Here is a 20,048-nt window from a genome sequence, read left to right as displayed (position 1 = left end):
TCCCGCCGGGGGTGCAGTTTTTGCAAGGTCAGGAGCGTCTCGTCGGCTTCTGTGTTTGTGTCGTATCGGAGTTGCCTTGAAACTCCCCAGACTGCTCTTTGCAGCCTTTGCAGAGACCATAGAGTGCCCTTGTCTCAGATAAGCAACGTAGGTTCTATTAATAATCATCCAAATGTGCTGAAGAACGTACAGAAGTGGTCGCCTTGCCCGTCTTGAAACATGTGCTGGGTTTCATCTCTAGCTTTTGCTGTTGTGCGAATGAGCAGGAATGCCAGAGAGCCTGTGAAATTCCTGCCTGTTAATGTTGGGAAACCTGTTGCTACCTCAGGCTGATTCAGAATTTAGCAGGGCATGTGAAATCAGTGTCCTGGATTGTTGCATCTGGTCAGCGAAATGAATCTGATTTGAATCTGGGCCAGCCTCGGCAAGAAAATTCTTTTAGCTCAAGATCTTGTAGATTAAGCATGTAGTATAGTGACGGGACTGGGGGAAGAAGCACAGCCCAGGAATAACATCTGGAAATAATGTGTTTGTAAAGAATAATGCTTTAATAGCACAAATAGCAGGACAGTAATTGAGTTGATTAGATTTTCTTCTTTGCTGGTAATATTGAACTGAAGCACTTGGGACATTTAAAAGCTCGGTTCACGAGCTTCCTTGCTCTTGGCTGTCAGTGCACAAGGGGGACTGATATTTGTTCGTTTTGTTCTGTAGTTACAAAAATAAATTATGAAGCAAAGACCGTAGGAGCTTTCGGACCATCAGATTGAATAAGACTTCAGTTGGCAAAGCAGAGAACTTTGTAATGGCTCAGGGTTTGGGGTTTTTTTTTGGTATAGCAATAGAAAATAAGTTATGCTGCTTAAGTAATCTCCAATACAGCATGCCTACGTATATTATCAGATAAATAAAGAATTCTGTAGACACTGGTAAAAACCAGTTACTGAAGAGCTGGTTATTGAAAGCGTTTTGACAAGCAGGAGGGCTGAATCTAAGGGGGACAGAAGTGTGGTAGGGTTGGGATGGCTTCGTGAGGGCTTTCCAGCCGGGATCGATTCTCAGCTCCTCAGGAGTATCCGCGTGTCTTGCTGATGCACATAATATGACGCTTGGCCAAAAGTGTCTTGTGAAGTGCGTTAGACTCATCGAACAATGGGCAATTATCTCTGCGAGGTTGAACTTCTTTTGAGTCATATATTGAGAAGCAGGCTGCAAATATGATTCTGTATACGTAAAGAACAGCATCTCAGGAGCTGAATATCGGGTAACATTGGACAGTAACACCTAAGACTTGATACTTGGAACAGCTTTTATGTGAGTGAGTGGTCAAGCAGATGCTGGCTGGACACGCAAGTCTCTTGTTTCTTCAGAAGAGAGGTTGACTTTACTTTGAATTTAATAAAAGCTTTATTCCAATGTCCGGTTGATGTAGGAAAATTTCCTCATCTGTGTATCTCAGACAACACCAAAGAGCGACGCAATGTTCTTGCACACTCAAATGGGACAAACACTGATTTGTTAGAGGTTTTGTTGTACATGTGTATCTGGAGTCCAGAAATCTGTATCAGATGAAAATGTTTATTATCGTGGTTGAAGAGGTTGTTATGAGTTCTTTATCACTGAACGTGTCCAAAATATATTTGTTTTTGTATTACTTGGGGAATTAAATTGTCTATGGTAAGGTGTCAGCTGAGGTACAGTTAGATTGAGGGTCTCCAGAGTGCTGGTTGACACATGAAATTAATGTAGTACATGAGGATTATTTTTTAATAACTTCTCTTAGTATTAGATACATAATATTATGAGATACAGGCCAGCTGGTAGTGACTGTCTGCTCTCGTTTAATACTTGTAAAATTGAATGGCCACGCAGTGAGGAAAAGAGTTTACTTTGTTGAAGTAAAGACTGGGCAAAATTTTTTTTTATTTGGTTAAAGAACTTGCTATTAACTACAAGCAAATGTGGGGGTTTTTTTTGGGTAACGGAAGGGTTAACAAAGTCAATTGACTTAATTTGTCAGAGTCGGCATCTGCTTCTACAAAACTTAAGGCCAGTCTTAGGAATTGGCTTAGTTTGTTTGAAGTGCCCCAAATGATGTGTGGCGTTCAACAAAGGTAAAATTACACTTTCTCTAGTTTCTGGGACTAAGAACCATTGTGTACTTTCTTGCTGGGTTAGAAGCTGTCTTTTCTACCTATAACTATGAAGCTGTATTTTGAAAATAACTTTTTAAATTACAAGTGGTATTTCTGAGCCTCCAGCTTGTGTCGTCCTCCTCTTCGGAGGCATCAGGTGCAGCATAAACCTACACGAGTGGCCAGTGTCTGTTATCTGGGTTGTGGCTTTGGTTATACGTGTTATCTTTAGCGCCTGCAGAATGCTTTTGGATGAACATTAATCCCCTATTATCAGTGATTAGCTTAATTAATTGAATATAGTGTATTTTTGGCAATGGTTTTGTGTCTAACACAGGATGGAAAGGAAGATAGTAGCTAAATGTGAGTGAACATCTAGAAGTCATCAAGAAAGCTGCTACCAGTGGGTGAAACAAGTTACTGATCACAGCTGAACTTGTGTAGTGTTTGTAGATGGTGGAAGCAGAGACGAAACACTCTCTTCCTCCTGAGTGACAGATGGAACCGAAGAGTAGACTTGACAAAAATTGAGTCGTAAGGGAAAAAAAAAATCTGACACTTCTGGTTGGGACGGCATCTCCATGTGTAATAGGCGATGCTCGACTGTCTTTAAGGACTGGTTCACAAACAATGACAACAGGGAAGATGGTAAATCATCAAAGGGCAGACAGAGGATAAACAAACTCTTTCCCTTTTGCCTGTTCCATGGGGAAGTGAGTTGCTCATGAAATTACTCCGGAGTTTGTCGCTTATTGTGGCCTGACACTTGCTTTTGGCTTATTTTCAGGTGCTGTGCAGCTGTAGTAATTCAGAAGCTGCTTCATGAGAATTCAGGTACTTTGGGCAGTGATTCTGGGTCAGGCAGCAGAGGCTGTGACCTCTCTGGCAGCCCCACTTTACGTTGTTCCTGCTTCAGAGCCAGAGCTGTAAAACTGCCGGCATGTCTAGTTGCTCTTCAGGGCTTTATAGAGCGACATCCATGTCAGACTAAGGCTGGCCAAGTTTTGGTTGCTGCTCAACAAATTTGCCCCCTTTACCCACTTCCAAATGTTCTGTGCAGTCCTAGCAGAGCAGAAGGCAGCAGGATTTTTGGACAGTCCAAAACCACAGCTGGGGTAACATGGTACGGACCGCTCTCCCTAATCACAGCAGTCTGGAGACTTTTGGGAGAAAGTGCTGACACCAGAACAAAATCCATGAGATGGAGAGAGGAAGGGAGAGAGTAGTGGATTTGTGTGTGGATTTGTGCTTTTTCTAGCTAGGACATCACTGAGAGCATGGAGCAAAGGGCTGGAACTGCAGCAGTGGCTGAAGCAGCCTGGAGTTGTTTTACAGGAGAGCTAAGATAAATCCAACAGTCATTACCACACCGAGCACTCAGCAACAGCTTCTAGAATTATCTTAATCACCAAAAGGTAAAATTAGTTTGTGCCTTGAAATGCGAGGATATAACACAACATACGGTGGCATGAAAACTCTTGAACGAAGTGTTCAGGTACTACATACTCATATGTTGGGGGCATCACAGCTGCACTTTAAGGTAGTTTACCTTCTGATCTTTTAATCGGTGATGATAGTGTCCTACATCAGGCTGCGTTTTTTAAGATTGGGTGGCTGCGTTGCCTAAAAATACGTCAGTCCTAGGAAGAGAAGGTTATCTAGGGAGAGTCATACCTTTTCCACCACCCTCGGCAAAGTTTCTTTCCAAAGGTATGCTTCTGCCAATGAAAATAGAAGTCGCAAGCTGTTTGTACTGTTTTTAACGCTGCTCATCAAACTGAAGTATGACACTGTCAAAAATAGGGTTTATCACTAGGGTAAGTGGAATACTTTTTTGGGGGTTTCGCTTATAAAAGAGAATACAATAGTATGCACTCTAAATAAAGTGTGGAAGCTTGGAAGCTACCTGCGGTACACCACGGATTGATTCGACAAAGCTAGTTGAAACCTGAAGTGCTGTTTTACCAACCTAATGCTTTTATTTTCTTGCTTTTGGCTTAGTCAGTCCCTTTCTTGGCTTGATGTTTTGTCCCTGTGGGTTAGTTCAATTGTCTGTCCCTCGCATCTCTATTTCAAAACAATCTCCTAAGTGGGCAGAATTAACTCTAGACTAAACAAACTAACCTTGAACTGAAAGGAGGGAGAGCCTTGGAGAACCACTGCCCCTTGCAGCATTTGGAGGAAATTTTCCTTTGGTTTGGGGCAGTTTGTCACCTGGTTAGTTGGGCTTCGGGAAATTGGAGCCAACTCAGCTACTGGATGCTGGGAGGACACTTACTCTGGTTTAGTAGGTAGATAGATATTTGTGATGGGAAATGTGCATCTTCATTGTTTCCTTCCTCAGGCTCTGTTTATCCTGTCTAGTGATTAGATGAGTCAAGCTCCGTTGCTCCCCATAAACAGTGAGCAAGTGAAGTGATAGGAGTTTCAGCTACAACTTCCTTTGTGGCAGCAAATAGAAGTGAGACCTGGGTCCCTTAATGCTGCCTGTGGAAAAGTTCTCATCTCTACAGCTGTGCAGAGCTCTGGCCCTGTGTGGAAATCTTTGGGAAGTGAAGGTATTTTAGGAAAAGCTTGTTATACTCAACATACACTGAAAGCTTTCTGCCTTTTGCAAATAAAACTCTTGAGCCCGTGTTAGAGGTAGAGACAAGTCCTCGATGCTGCATTGTTGTCTGAATCAACAATGTTCGATGCAATCGAAGGCCAGCTCAGCAGAAAATACAGGAATAAGCAATGAAGGCAGCGCCTGGAGCAGTCGCTGCTCCGAGCCGTGTCTCAGAGCTCCCCTTGGCATGGCTGAAACATTAAAGGCAACGTCTGTGTGCAGAACTCTCTCCACTGTCACCTAGATGAAACTACCGTCATCCTGGTATTGTTTTTGCAATTTATAATGCCTCTTGCTTATTTTAGCAGTGAGCGTTAGGGGCTGGGAGCTGTTTCTATTCCAAACAGGTTTAGAGGCTTAGAATTCAGATTAGGTACTGTAGGGCTTGTGAGACATCTTAAGTGCTGTGTATTGTAATATACTGAGGTAATAACTGACTAATATTAAAATATAAGACTTGAATTGGTATGCTAGCTCTCAACTGAGGATTCATATATACCACAAGTCACAAAGGCCTGTAAGACTGTGCATATTAGAACAATCTTTTTAAGAAGGTTGGGAGAGGGGAATATTATGTAAGTGGTTGTATAAATTGAGAATTCTTTTTCTTTCAAACTTTTGAATACAAATGAGGGCAGGGGGAGCATTAACTACTCTGAAACATTCACTCTGCTGCTTAAAAAACAGCGTTTGTGCTCAGGGCTGGGCTAAAAACGGAGCAAAAGAGAAACCCAGACCCTTTCCTGGGAACAGCAGCCCCCGCCCTCCAGTCGCGAGCTCTCCAAATGAGCGAAGTCTTTGACCTAGTGATAATGGTATGGCCCCAGCACGCTGAAGGTGCCCAGTGGAAATCCTGGGATCTGAGTCTGTGGTTTATTTTCAGCTGTCCTTCTGGCGGGAGATGCAACAGCTGTCCCTGCAATCTCCTTTCTTGGGCTGCAGCAAACTGATCTGCGCGGGGTGGAAGGTGCGGGAGTAGCTGCTCCGTCTGCCTTGGAGCTAACAGCTTCGTTTATCGGAATTCTGAGGGAGTTGTTGGTGGGGATTAAGGTGCTTGTTTTTCTGGGGTTCACTTCAGCATGAATTGATTTAATGGGCCTGTGCAGGGAAACGTTTTCAAGGTGCTGTGAGCTCCTTGGAAATGGGGGGTGAAGCGATGTGCCTGCACCACGGCTGTGCAATGAGCTCCACCTGCACGGCTTGGCGGTGCCCAATTTAATTCCTCCCTTCACTCCAGAGATGCGTCTCTTACTGTGGTGCAACATGACCATTCTTAAATACTTAAAATGTGTTTTTCAGAGGGAAGTTGCTTTTCTAGATTCCCAGGCTAGTGAGAATGATATCCCGCGCTGCTGACAGCCGAATCCTGACAATCAGGCCTCCCTCTACTCATCAAGCTGTTGACAATTGTGAACATCAAAATTCTTGATTCAGACACCTACGCAATTTCTCATGACAACGTTCGTTCGAAATAATTACAATGTACAGTACTTAGAAATGACTGGTATTTTAGAAAATACATCTGTGTGCACTCTTGTTAAATATTTTCACATTAAACAGATTTTTGAAAGATCAGTCTCCTTGCAACTTCGAACTCTCAGCTTAAATATAGTCTTTGCTCATCTGAAAATAACTGGAAAAATCACTCTTTAAGAGTAAATAGTGTGTGTGGGGGGTTAATGCTGTTTTTTCTTAGTAGCTTGTTTACTGTATCTGGAAAAAAAATAGAAGGGTCTTAACTTGTAAGAGTCTCACTAGAAATATTTCCATAATACAATAAGCTGACCTTGTAGAGGGACACAAGCCATTTCAGCATTGCTTCTCCAGCATTCAGCCTTGCTCATAAATCTTTGTGAAATGTACAGAATGCAGAATGACCACCTGCCATTTGCCTTTTATGTGTCGCTGCCTTTTCAGGGTAAAACTAAACCTGGCCCATCTCCGGTGCTCCGAGCCGGAGCATTGATTTGCCACAGCGATTGCTCACCATCCATTTCTGGAATCTGTCTGAAGCCACCTCCTATTTATAATTTGTCATTCCTCGCTGTCTTAGACAGTTATTGTGATTTCCTTACAAAGCTTTATGCTTTTTTACATCTGAAATCATGCGATAGCAACAGCGCGTAGTATCGGGCTTTGTCTGAACGCAACTGCTGGTTTAGCAAGAGGTGACTAAGTTAGTGAACTGATGGGACTTTGTGTGTGGCTCTGCTGGCCTAAGCTGGCTTATGTCTGCTTAATTTGGACTTGTAAATGTAATACCATAACCCAAACGGAGGTAAACCAGCTTGAAGCTGGTAGGGCCCGCATATGGAGCTGCACCGAATTAACCAAACTGGTTTTGTGCTTGGATCGTTGGCATCATGCGGTACTGCTGCAATGGTTTCGTTCTCAAGTCAAAGTATGAAAGCAGGGTTTCTCTTCCAGGATTTGGATTCACATGAATTGTCAGCCTTACGCAAAACAATTATTAGTTATGGATTCATCTTGAGTGACTTGATACTTCGTGCGAGACATGTTAATAGGGATTTCTGCCTTGGAAATTGGTGGGGTGGGTGAACTCTGACCCAGCTGTGAGTAATGGGGCTTGATTTAAATGTTTTGGTGCAGCCAGGACACTGCTCTGAGTGACACCATTAACAGAGACCCTGCCCGCAGAAATCAGAATATTTCCCTTAAATACCGTTGTGGTTTTGGAGGATGAAATGTTCTAATTTTTTATCTAACAAGCCATTTTTCTATGCCGTTTGCTCTCTGGTTTCTGTAAGCAGGGTGGCATGCTCTCCAGTGCAGACAGCTTGGGTGTTTTTGTGGAGAACGACCAAATCTGAGCAAACTGGTTGCATTAGCACAGCGCACACCTGTGCAGGAAGAGGTGCACATCCTGAGCCTGGGCAGGAGTTTAACGGCACCCGCGACACTCACACAAACACTACAGACTTGCCAAGTGTCAGAGTTATTATTTTTTTTTTTTAAAGCAATGTGATCATGGCAGCAGAAGTTCCTGTGCTAGCAAACCGCATGCCCTTGCTTGAGTATTTTAATGAACATCACAAGTGATCATAGAATCACAGAATCATTTTGGTTGGAAAAGCCCCTCAAGATCATCGAGTCCAACTGTTCCCCCAGCCCTGGCACTGCCCCATGTCCCTGAGAACCTCATCTCCGGCTGTCCAGCCCCTCCAGGGATGGTGACTCCAGCACTGCCCTGGGCAGCCTGTTCCAATGCCCGACAGCCCTTTCTGGGAGGAAATGTTTTCCTACACTTTGCATTAATATAACCATTTCAGTTACCAAAATTGATTACACTGGCAAAGATGCTTTCAAAGCAACTTTGTGGCACAAGCAAAATGCTACCTTCCAGCCTATTGCCACAGCGTTTTCCTCTTTTTTTTTATGCAGGAGGTAGATTTTAAGCTGTCTGCAGCAAGTATTTCAAGCAGAATTATGAATCCTGAGCTGAAGTAGCTCTCTCTAGAGAAGGTTAGAAAGTGCTGCTGACTTGCTACCAAAGCAGGTAGCGTCTAGGTTCAAACTTCAGAGCTGGTTTATCACTTGATGCTGGCTTTCAGTTCTTGTCTTGCTTCGTGCTTCTTTACTACGTTCTTAGGAAGCTGACTGAACTACACCGTGCTCCAGCCAGCTCAGCTTACTCCGTGCTGGTGTTCTCATTGGTCTTGTTAGCTTTAGGGAAAACTGTACCATGTGCAAGCTTTGAAAGGTAGAAGTTGTGTTTAAAATCGCTGTCCTAAAGACTTTTGAGAAGCAGAAAGTCAATGCCGTGTGTCAGAGACTCTTCCAGACAGTTATATTGATAGTCCATAAAAGCGGTTATCTTGACTGCCTCGTCTGTCTGCTCTGCCTCCCTGAGAACTTGGCAGGGCTTTTTCTGCAGAGGATTCTCTCCCAGGGCAGACTTTCCATTTGTCTTGGTTGACCTTCACAAGCTCTGTCAGGCCACTTCTCCAGCCTGTGTAGGTCGCTTTGAGAAGGTTCTCCTGCCCCAGCCATACCAACCAATTTGGTATCACATGCAAACTTGTTGAGAGTGCTCTCTGTCCCATCATTGATGTTGATCAAGTCTGTTAATAAAGACACTGAATTGTATTGACCCCAGTATCAATCCTGAGGGATGCCACTGGTAATCAGCTGCCAGCTGGACCTTGTACAGCTGATCACCTTTTGAGCCTGATATTCTAGACCATTTTCCATCACCTTATTGTCTGCTTCTGTAGTCCAGCTCTTGCCAATCTGCCTATTAAGAATGCTGTCAGGGATGGTGTCAAAGGCTTGCTGTCCCATCATCCACCCAGCCAGCTTGTCATCATGGAGGGCAATCAAACTGAGCAAGATTTGCCACTGGTAAATCCATGGGGGCTGTTGCCGGTCACCACCACCTCCTGCACGCTGCTGGAAATAGCTTTGGAAAGATCTGCTACGAAGTCTTTCCAGGGATAAGGTGGGACTGACAGGCCCAGAGTTCCCTGGATCCTTCTTACGTGATGGGTGGTGGTTCCATGCCATCAGGAACCTCTCTTTGTCACCATGACCTTTGAAAGATGACAGTGACTCTGCAGTGACATCAGCCAGCTCCTCCTCAGCCGTGGCTGCATCCTGCCTGGTTCCAAAAGCCATCTGTGGCCATTCCTTCCCCTTTATTCCCAGTTGCGGCCCTGGTGCTGTACAATGGAGCTACCAGGGCCACTCTGCTTGTCCTGGGAACTGTCCGTATCCCGTTCCTTCCGGCGCGTGTGCCCATCATGTCACACCAGGCTCCTGCAGTGCTCCTGTACTTGTGTGCGCTGCAGGAGACTTCAGTCTCACTTGCCTATAGCTCTTTGCAGCGACTGTCAGACACTCCTGTGCACAGCAAACTAAACATTTCTAGGGCATTTTCTTGATTTCCTTATCTCCCTGATTTTTTTATTTTGTTCCTTCTAAAAAATTTAAGTTTTAAGGTGAGGTCCCTGCCGGGAGGGAAACAGGAGGGGTTCTTTCTAGTTGACTTGTCTCTTAACTTCTTCAGAGTTCAGTCTTGCAGGAACGCGGCTAGTGAGCAGTTGCTGTCATCTCATACCTGCGATGCATCCTCTGCTTTTTGGTGCAAACTTGCACGATGACTTAACCGACAATTTGAAACTGCTTATCTGTCAGCACCAGTTCAGTTCTCAGGCATGTCGTGACCTCTTTTCTTCAGGAGTAGGCACGCAATAAGAAGTACTGCCAGGTAATATCTCCCAAGGGAGATGCTGATTGTGGATTTCTGTTTCTCACTACCACTTTGGTAAATGCTTCTTAACCATCTTGCAATACAGACATCAGTGGCTATTAAGGCTAGGGGTATTCTCTTATCTTTCTGGGCTGCCTTAATTTTGTTAATGGGCTTAGCGATTGTCTTCCAGTTGCTGAGGAAAACTTCTTGCTGCTCCCATGTGCAGAATGGCTGACACTGTAGGAAATGCGTGATAAAGCAAGCTGAACTGTCATTTTTGGCTTGTGAGTCCGCTTTAGTGGAGCCCTTTTTACTTTCAGTCGAGCTACCAATTGAACCCCCACTGCACTTCAAATATGAACTGTTGCTCGGTGCCGTCTGAGTCTGGAAGGGGGTGCAGTGGGCACTGGGGTACGATTTGGCTCTCGAGGGGTGAGTAGCCATAGCTGTTGCCAGCAGCCCATGAGCGACGGCTGCTCCGTCGCTGTGGATCAGCTGTAAGAGCGAGCAGCCATAGGCAGCAGGGCTTAGCTCGTGTCCTTGCACAAAGCGTGGCTTAGGGTCCAGCTCTGCTTAACCTGAGCACCTACACGAGCTTGTGGAGAGTTGGCCGGGGCTGTTCAGCCCGGTGTGCCCAGCCTGCCCTGAGCAGATGGACACGCTGCCCTGGGGAGCGGGTTGAAGCAGCTTGGGGTGCCCAACCCGGGTACAGGCAGAGTGCTGCTCCTGCCGGCGGTGGGGAAACCTGCCTGGTGGGTATGACCAAGCAGCTCCCGTGATTTGCAGACCGGCCTTTCTGCAAGCAGGGCAGTGAGAGGAGAGCCAGTTTTGGCAGCTTAAGTCCCTCCCTTGGGCCAAGCTGAATATCCTCTGGCTAGGAGGAGAAGGAACCGGTGAGGGAAACAGCGCTGTTGACAACTTATTGCTCTATATTCCTCTCGGTAGCCCTGGGTGGGATTCAACTCCCGTTTGTTTGCTGTTCCTGATCAGTCCCACCGTGTGCTGGCTGCTCTGAATCCCCGCGCTGTGGGTGCTGCTCCAGGGCGACCCGGACACATTCTGCACCAAAGTGCCGCTCTGGGCTTTTGAGCTTCTTTCCAGTCCCCATGTCACTTGTGTACCCACTGCCATTTGTTTCCCAGACCCGCTGTCACTTAGCCACTCTCAGTCTAATTGATTTTGGGGAACGCTGAAAGCCATAGGAGTTCCCTGCAGCATCTGTACTTTTCGTCCACGTACCGCCCCAGTGCGAGGGACCCCAGTGAGGGACTGGGGGTGTTGGACCTCTGGGCAAAGGCTCGATACATCCAGCTTCCAGGTGGGATGATCCTCACCTCCCCTCCCGGAGTTTGCTGCATCCCTTCCGTGCTCACACGCGTGTTCCTCAGTCTCTGCTCTGACACGTGGAGCTGGGTAGTGAGGAAGATTGAGGAGGTGGGTGAGTCAAGTCGAGTCCATTTGCTGCAGACAAGTGGAACTTATGCAAACTTCTGCACATCGTATCTATGGACCAGGGGGGCTTTCAATGAGGAAAATTGAAAAGTGATGATATGGTGGAATTTAAGTCCTAATGATTTCAAAATTGAAAGAATGATACATTGTTCCTTGTGACATACCGTCTTTTGTGTGGGGTGGCCTGTGTGCTTTCTCCTCTCTATCATAAATCACTGTAATAGATACATGCTATATTCAGGGAGCACACAGTATCTTTTTTTTTTTTCTTTTTCCTGGGGAGTATTAGGAGAATCTGAATCTTGGATACAGCTCAACTAAATAGTTTCAAATGACAAATCTGTCCCAGTTTTGCCATTGTGTGCTGAACAGTTTTGTATCGCTCCTCAGCGATACCGTCTGCACGCCTTCAGCCTTTCCTGTACAAAGATCTCTTAAAATAAAAAAATAAAAACTCAGCTCTCTGAGCCTTACCAAGCTGCAGTGTTGACAGAAGGGGTTCCAGGGCTGCTCAGAGAAATGAAAAGTGTCGGGTCTTTAGCACCGGCTGGTATTTGTTCAGGAGGAACTGGCACATGAAGTCACTGAGCTATTATCTGTTGTGTGTAACCTGTCACTTAACCAGCAACCAGAGGAGCATCCCTGCAGCAGGACCACGTCAGTGGGAGGTGACGGTTCTCCGTGTGCTGCTGCTTCCCAAAAGGGACTCCAAGAAGAGCCTGGGAAATGATAAACCCAAAGGAGCCAACAAGCACATGGAGGGGAGAAATCCAGGCGAGGTGGTACAGTTGGATTTCCAAAATGCTTTTGACAAGATCTCTCTAGAGAAGCCCTAAGAAACAAAGCTGTTGTGAAATAAAAAGAGGTGTTATCATTGATTAATTGCTGTCTGAAAGAGATAAAACAAAGGCCAGGAGTAAAAGATCAGTTTGCAGGAGGAAGGGGAGTTATCCTGTGTGTACCTCTGCACACCCGAATGGGAGATGGAAAAGGGGATAGAGAGCGAGGTAACAGTTTGTCCATGGTGCCGCATATTCAGGATAATAAAATGAAAGCTGGCAGTGAAAGGTTTCACAATACTGGCTAATTTGCTGATAAAACAGCTGGCGAAATTTGGTTGGTAAATGGGAAGTAATGCTTATGGGGAAACAGTGGATTCCAGCCCAGCTTTTACAGGCTGGAAAAGGTTTTCTGAGGCTTTAATGTGACACTAGAGAAGTACTGCAGTGGGTAAAAAAGCAAATAAAACATTAGGAATTATTAAGGAAGGAATAAATAAAGTAGAAGTCATAAAGCCAGTATAAGATCATGTTATGCCCATCTGTAGATGAGTATGTGCAGTCCTCTTTCTACCATCTCAAAACAAAAAAGTAGTCAATAGAAAGATATGGGAAATAACAGCAAGGTGATCAAAGGCACGGAGTGATTTCTATACAAGGAAAGATCAAAACTGTCTACGATTCTTTCTCGCTGATGGAAAGCCACAAGCACAGAGGTATCGAAAATTATCTGTGAGATGTGATTAGGCATGTTTGCTTTTTTCCCCCCAAGAAGGAATTAAAGAACATCAGAATTTTCAAACAAATATTTTTCATCCAATGTAAAATTCAGCTGTGGGACTAATTGCTTTAGGACATACTTTGTGCCAAAAGCTTAGATACGTTCAGAAACTCCTTGATGGGTATAAATTCAAACTAAGCTGGAGATTGCCAGGCTCTGGGATGGTGTGGCAGGAAGATTCCCTCTATGATATGAAGAATAATTAAAAAAGCATTATTTATTACAGATTAGAGTCAAGAAGAGAAATAAGATAGGGCAGAATTAGTAAGGTCAGATACCTTCTCAAATGTTAAAGCAATAGCTTTAAAATGAAAATCTAGCGATTTTTAGAAGGCTGAGTAATTCTGTATTGCATAAATGGAGGGCAATTATGCTTTAATAGGCAATTCTATTGAATTTTTAGGTAACTTGAAGATTGTATTTCAAAGCATCCTCTAAACTAGAAGAAGAATCTGTATTAATATATGCATGGGATATCACCTTGCTAATCCATGAGGTTTTGAGCCTTTTTCTTTTTCTGGCTTGCAGGAGCCTGAACTAATAGATCTGACAGACCACCGAATTTAGGTGTTCTCGCAAGGAAGGATTTCACGTTTTCTTCATGATTTGCACTAGCTTTTCTTTTCTTTCCTGGATGACTGACAAGCAAAATGTGACCTTCGCAGCCTTAAATGGTTTGTCTTTTACATGGATATCGCTGGAGTTATTCTGATCAAGCGTTCCCTCCCGCTGGAAAAGATAAGTGGTAAATTTGTCTGTCTCTTGGTGAGGGACTTGAGGACCGTGCCAACCTGTACGCCAGCAGCGCCAAGGTTTCAACTTGAGAGCATATTGCGTGAGTTATTTTTGATCCCTTATTAATAGCCGCTGTAGAAGGAGCCCTGTGCTTATGGCCAAATATTGTCTTATAGCTATTTCGAGTATCGGCTTGTCTACAGCTCAGTCGGTCCACAAAATTTGTTCTTTTCCATTTAGTTTAGGTGCTGTTAATCTTTAAGAAAATTGCTCAATGTTGCAGAAAGTGAGCGAGGAACAAAGAATTGATTGTAGTCGCTGGGAGGGAATCCATGTGCTGACATTTTGCCCGGCTTCCTGCACATTGTACTGGCCGCTTAAAAATTCAAGCCCTGTCCAAAACAAGAACTGCTGCATTAGGGAAAATAAGACATTTTAATGTAATCTGACTCCAGGGTTATCTTTTAAAATACAGCGTTCTAGTGACGTAACCCTCAGTCTTGGAAATTTGGGAATACCTGGTGTTGACAAAGCTGCCAGTTCTTTATTTTTTTTCTCCTTTTATTTGTTGCCATGGCCTGGTCTCAGTGACTGGGACCGCTCATCCCTGCTCCAGTCTGTCTAAGCTGCTTTGCTAGTCCTTTGGCTTCTTCGAGCAGCGCTTTGATAGTTCTCCGTCTGTAGCACGATGCTGAAAGCTGCATCTTTTCCTCTACCATTTGTGTGGCGTTTTGGCATTTGCTCTTTCTTGGTCGGGTTGGCGTCTCGGCGCTGGCAGCACTGGACTGCAGGAGGGCACAGAAAACCTGCACGAAGGCATGACTGAGTTGATCGGAGCTTTTTTCCAAAGCCGGTTAACTTGTCTGGTCCTAAACATCCTTGCGAAGAGCTCATCTGTACCTCCCCTGGGAACCTGCTACAGCGCCTGGCGAGCTCGGTGCTTGGGAAGCTTTTCTCCCAGTTCCGCTTTCTTCCAAATGAAACCGAATTCTTTGTTTTCTTCCAGTTTTTCAATTGCTTTCCTTTTCATAACAGCCTTCCCACTACTGGAAGACTGTTCTTCTCAAACTTTTTTTTTTTTTTCCTTTTACATAGGTACAGTAAAGCTGGTTTTATTTAACCTTTCCAACCAGCTGATGTCTTCTAAACTCACAGTGAGCCTTGTTGTTCTCTTCTGGGCTTCTTAGGACTACGTTGCTTTCAAATGGAACGCGATACTTCAGTGGAGATCTCTCCAGCCCAAGAATAATTTTCTTCAGGGCCTTACAACCAGCAGTTGTCTGTAATGTATTCCAGAATGAGATTTGCTTTCTTCTTCAGCAGCACCCCCTGAGTCATTCAGCCAGCCCTTAATTACCCAGTGGGGATGGAAATGAGGGGACGGTAAAGCAAAATTAGAAGTAATGTGAAGGAATCTTCCTGTTTCGCTTTGTTGTGAGAATGTTTGTCAGGAGAACTTGGAGTCTGGCTTCTGTTCCTGGAGTTCTCCGCTTGGGTTGTATCTCACGCTGGTAAAATGTGATCTCTTGTCTCTGTGTTTTTGTTGAACAGGAGGAACAGAGCTGGGCCTTGTTAGTCCGTGCTGATGAGGCTTTCAGATGAGTGTTCACGCAGGCTCAAGGTTTCCAGTCTGTGCCGAATCCTGTGGTTTCCGACCCAAACCGAGTCCCTCTGGTGCAGCCGTAGCAAGTCGAGGTTATGGCAAAGTGTGGAACGAGCGGCCTGTTTTCCCCAAACCTTTTACACCTTGTTGTTTCTGAATTCTTCTTTAGCCATTTTTTTCCCCCCAAAGCATTGTCTGTTTCTGTGGTGCCCTACAAATAGTATAAACCGTATTTGTGATGCCATAGAAATCCCTAAGAAATGCTTTTGGAAAATGAGGCAAGTTGTCTGTGTTCTTGTTTTGTTTTAATTTTTTTAAGTTAAGCTTTTTCTAATTCATCTCCCATTCGTGTCTACCACATCTTTTTTAGTTGTGGAGACTAGAATTTCTTATGGAACTGAAACTCTAGTGCACCATTACGTAGGGGCCTAATGATATTTTCTGTTTTGTTTTGTTCCATTCCAAGTAATTTCTAGCATTTGCTTTGATTTTTTGAGTTTGGAGCTGATATTTTCCTACAGATATTTCTTATAATCCTAGGAGCTCTTTCCTGAATGGCAGTAATAAGCTCAGAGCCTTTCATTTTGTTATATGACGTTAGGTGTATTTTTTGCCTGTGATTCACTCCGCAGTTATCTGCATTGAATTTCATCTGCCATTTTCTCACCAGTTGCTCAGTATTATAAGATTCTTCTTCAAGTTTGTCCTTTTCTCTACCCCCTTGAATAGATTTATCAACAAACTTTATCACCTCACTAATCCCCTCCTATTCCAGGTCCTTTATTTAGTACATTTGGCAGTACCGGGTCAGGAAAGATTTCTGCAGACATCTCCAGGAAGAAAATGCATCATGTATTCTGGTCCCCCCATCACAAAATACGTTTAATCGTGCGAGGGTCTTTTTAGCCATGCAGTTTGTGTCTTTAGGGGCCTTTGGGAAGTCTCTGTGGATTCTGTCACCTGCATCTCTCTTACCTTTCTGCTTATTTGCCCTTTGAAGGACTCTGGTATCTTTCTGTCATACAACTTCCCTCTGTAAAAGCCTTAGTGGCTCTTTTCCAAAATATCACCACCTCCCGTGCATCCACTGGTCTGTATCCTACCATCCACTAATGTAAGCACCAGCCGCTTGGTTCTTTTGGGGTTTGATAATATCTCTCCCTTTCTCTATTCCGGGGCTCTCGTCACTTCCCAGTGACAACTCCTTTCCATTTTCTCAGCCGTCCGTTGAGACACTTGCCACTTGTCCATTGATCTTGTCCTACGTGTAGCCGTTATGTGATTTCCAAGAGTGATACCCAAGAAGTACTGCTGTCCAACTTTCCAACTCAAGCCGTTGTGTTTCTAGAGCCTCTCCTGGCTGTGTGTCTGTCAGTCCTGCAGCAGGCAGGTGACCACACAGTCTGTGGCTATCACCACCTGTCTGTCTGTCTGTCTGATCACAGAATCACTCATGGCCCAACTCTTGCTTCAGACTGGGAACCTTGGAGACATGCAATCACGTTCCCCGTGAGACAGACCCATCTGCTGGGTTATTCTCCCAACCATCAGCTCCCTGCTTCATCCCCTGAGCTCCTCCTCTTCCTTCACAGCTGGCACAGAGATGGGGCTGCCTTGTGGTACCTCTGGAAGTCCTGCATGATGCTCTTTGTGTCTCTTCCTTCTTCAGCAGACATGGGATGATCCACTCAGGACTGAGACTGTTTCATGGCTCGGGCAGCTGGACTGTGTCAACAAACCTTGCCCTCTCCTAAATTTCTCCTGTTCACCATCTGGGTTATTGAATCATTGGATGGTTTAGGTTGGAAGGGACCTTCAAAGCTCATCTAGTCCAACCTCTGCCATGTGCAAGGACATCTTCACCCAGATCATAAAATCATTTCAGTTGGAAGAGACCCTCAGGATCATCGAGTCCAACCATAACCTGGCTCTAGCAGTAAACCATGTCCCTAAGAACCTTGTCTAAAGACCTTTTAAACCCCTCCAGGGATGGTGACTCCACCACTGCCCTGGGCAGCCTATTCCAATGCCCGACAGCCCTTTGGGGAAGAAATTGTTCCCCAGATCCGACCTCAACCTCCCCTGGTGCTACTTGAGGCCGTTTCTTCTGGTCCTGGCGCTTGTTCCTTGGGAGAAGAGACCAACAGTTGCCCTGTCCAGCCTGGCCTGGGATGTCTCCAGGAATGGTTCATCCACCACCTCTCTGGCCAACCTGGGCCAGGCTCTCATCACCCTCAGGGTCCAAAATTTCTTCCTTGTGTCTAGCCTGAGTTATGGCACTTTGTTTCTGAGGATCGCCTGTGCCACCCACCTGCCAGGCAGACTAATGCGCGGGTGACGCCGTACAACAAACATGGAAATCACCATCCTCACGCTGGACTTCCACCGGGTTTAGTTTTACTTTCAGGACGAGTAATTGCTGGAGTTCACCAGTAAGCCCAGTCAGCCTGCCTGGCTGCTGCTTCTGTAAATGGTAGTTCCCGAGGTGGAGAGCTCGCTGTCCTGGCCGCTCCTCCCGTCGCTGTGTGTGTTCATTGCTCTATCCATTTCTGGCTACATCCTTTTTTTGGCATCTGCTGGCCAGGGCTGTGTGACACTTGAAAGGTCCTGACAGAGCTCTCGATCAGGAGCTCGCGCTGGGCGGCCGGTATCTGAACCACGCGGGGCATGTGCGCGACGTTGCCGCGGTAAATGGGTTTACGTTACTCTTAGGAAAACATAAAAGTTGGTATCAGGTCTGTTTTTCTTTGATCAAAGAGACCACAGTTCTTGATTAGACTCATTAATGTCACTGGGGAAAGTTGACACCTGAGTTGTGTCCATCCTTCAAACTGGGAAGATCTCTGGTGTCGTGGTTTGACAGGAGTTCAGTGCGCGGCAGCATCGTTAATACACTTATTACAGTGCTCAGTGACTAATAAAGCATCTGTGCGAGGGTCTAGCAGCACTTGTCCCTCCCCAGTGACCTTATTCTACAGATCACTTGCTCTCAATCATGTATTTGCCACCACCTCTTGTTCTGTGGGCATCACCAGGACAGGGTCCCTGACGTCTGTCTGGGCGGCTGATCGCGGGTATATGCTCAGGAGCCAGCACTGAATGATTTTATTGGTGGTGGCCATGCTGAGATTTGCTTTAGTTTGTTTCCCACAGGATTTAACAAAAGAAAAAAAAGACAAGACGCTTCCCTATGGATTGAGCAGCCCTAATAGTGTCAAACGAATTTTTTTTCGTATTATTTTCCTGTGAATCAAGGTGAATTCAAATGAACTCTGCCTGGAAGTGTGGTTGATGTTTGAAAACTCGTGCAAATCGGATTGGGAGGTTTTGAAAAGTTTATTATGAAGAAATGTACCCAGCCTGTCATAGGGCCATGAACTCCTGGATTCTCCTCCTACCACTCCAAAAATGCTAGTCATAGTCCAGACCTTAAATCGCTGTGTTTAGATAGATTTTTTTGGGTTTTTTGCTATGTTTTAAGAAAATATATAGCTTATCTTCTGCTGTAATAGCAAATTATATCAAGGTTTCACTAGGATTTAAAAGAAAACATCCCTGTACAGCTGCATCATGTTTAGTGACATTGCAAATCCGAGTGACTGCACTGGAAACAGAAACACTTGCAAAAATCTTAGCGATGGTCCTGCACGGAAGAAATGCGGAGTCACTTCGTTTTTAGAAAGATTTCTATGTCCAGCAGCCTCTTTGTCTGCTCCGTCATTTGTTACGCTTCAAAGAAGACCCTGTGCCCTGTGACTGTGCTGTCTTTTCCTGCTGGGATGACGACACTTCACGGCGGTTCAGCCATGGGCTCTGGTTCAGGTAGCATCAGAAGAATGGGAAAACTCAGAAAAACCACTTATTTACTTGAGTGTGAAGACTGTGTTGCGCGGGAGTGGAAAATGACTGAGCAAGCTGCTACACGTCTGTCTAGTGATCATTTTTGCTGAGCCCCCACGAGCCTGCAGGATGGATACTTGAATCTCCAACCATGGAGAAGAAAATTTAAATTTTCTCAGACTCCAGGGTTGGCAATGAAAATGAATAAGTAGAATTAATGAGGGTATGTTTTTCTTTTTAGAAACCAGCTTTTTTTTTCTGGCCACAAAGGTGAGATTCAGATCTTGAAACAAAACCTGGTGTGGCTGCAAGACGATGTGCACAAAAACTGAGAGCTTAATATTCCGCTTCTGAATAAACTGTCTATAAAGCCACCAAAGGAATCTCCTCTTTCTTTTCATTTGCAGGTGTGTCGAGGTGTTTCTGCATGTAGCCACTGTTTTCATCATCTTCACCCTTACTTAGCGCTAATTAGGCACTTGTTGGTGTTTGCAGGAGCTCGTGGTGCTTCCCCTGCACAAGCTTTGGCACCTGGAAGGATGAGCTTGTTTCTGTGGAAGCGATACTAGGCCTGGAGTGACTTTGTTGTTTTATCTATTGGAAAAACCGAGTTTTTCCCCAGGCTGTATGCAGCCTGAGCTGCCTGTCTGGACATAAGCAAGATGTCCAAGTGAATGGTTAAGCGGCAGCTTAAGACTATCTCAGTCCCGCCCTTCCTGCTGCTCTTGTCTAGTGTTTTTTGCACCAGTGTAAGTGCTTGTCTGGTCCCACTGGGAGCCTGTTTAGCCCCTGGATCTGTTCAGTGGGGTATCAAATGAGTATTAATATCAATGCCCCTGGCTGGGGAGAGGCTCAGCTGGCTGGTGTCAGACAGGGCAGGACAAAGGCAGCAGATCCTGCTGC

At 45.1% G+C, this 20,048-nt stretch overlaps 1 protein-coding gene across 6 annotated transcripts in view; it reads left to right on the top strand.

Annotated features, from left to right (window-relative positions):
• The window catches only part of PPP1R12B (protein phosphatase 1 regulatory subunit 12B), a 122,393-nt gene that overhangs the window by 893 nt on the left and 101,452 nt on the right, over nucleotides 1-20,048 (top strand). The window lies entirely within an intron of this gene.

Source organism: Caloenas nicobarica, chromosome 21 (assembly GCF_036013445.1).
Source record: "Caloenas nicobarica isolate bCalNic1 chromosome 21, bCalNic1.hap1, whole genome shotgun sequence".
NCBI lineage: Eukaryota > Metazoa > Chordata > Aves > Columbiformes > Columbidae > Caloenas > Caloenas nicobarica.
The sequence above is the reverse complement of the archived record's forward strand: the minus strand, read 5'-3'. Positions and strand labels throughout refer to the sequence as shown.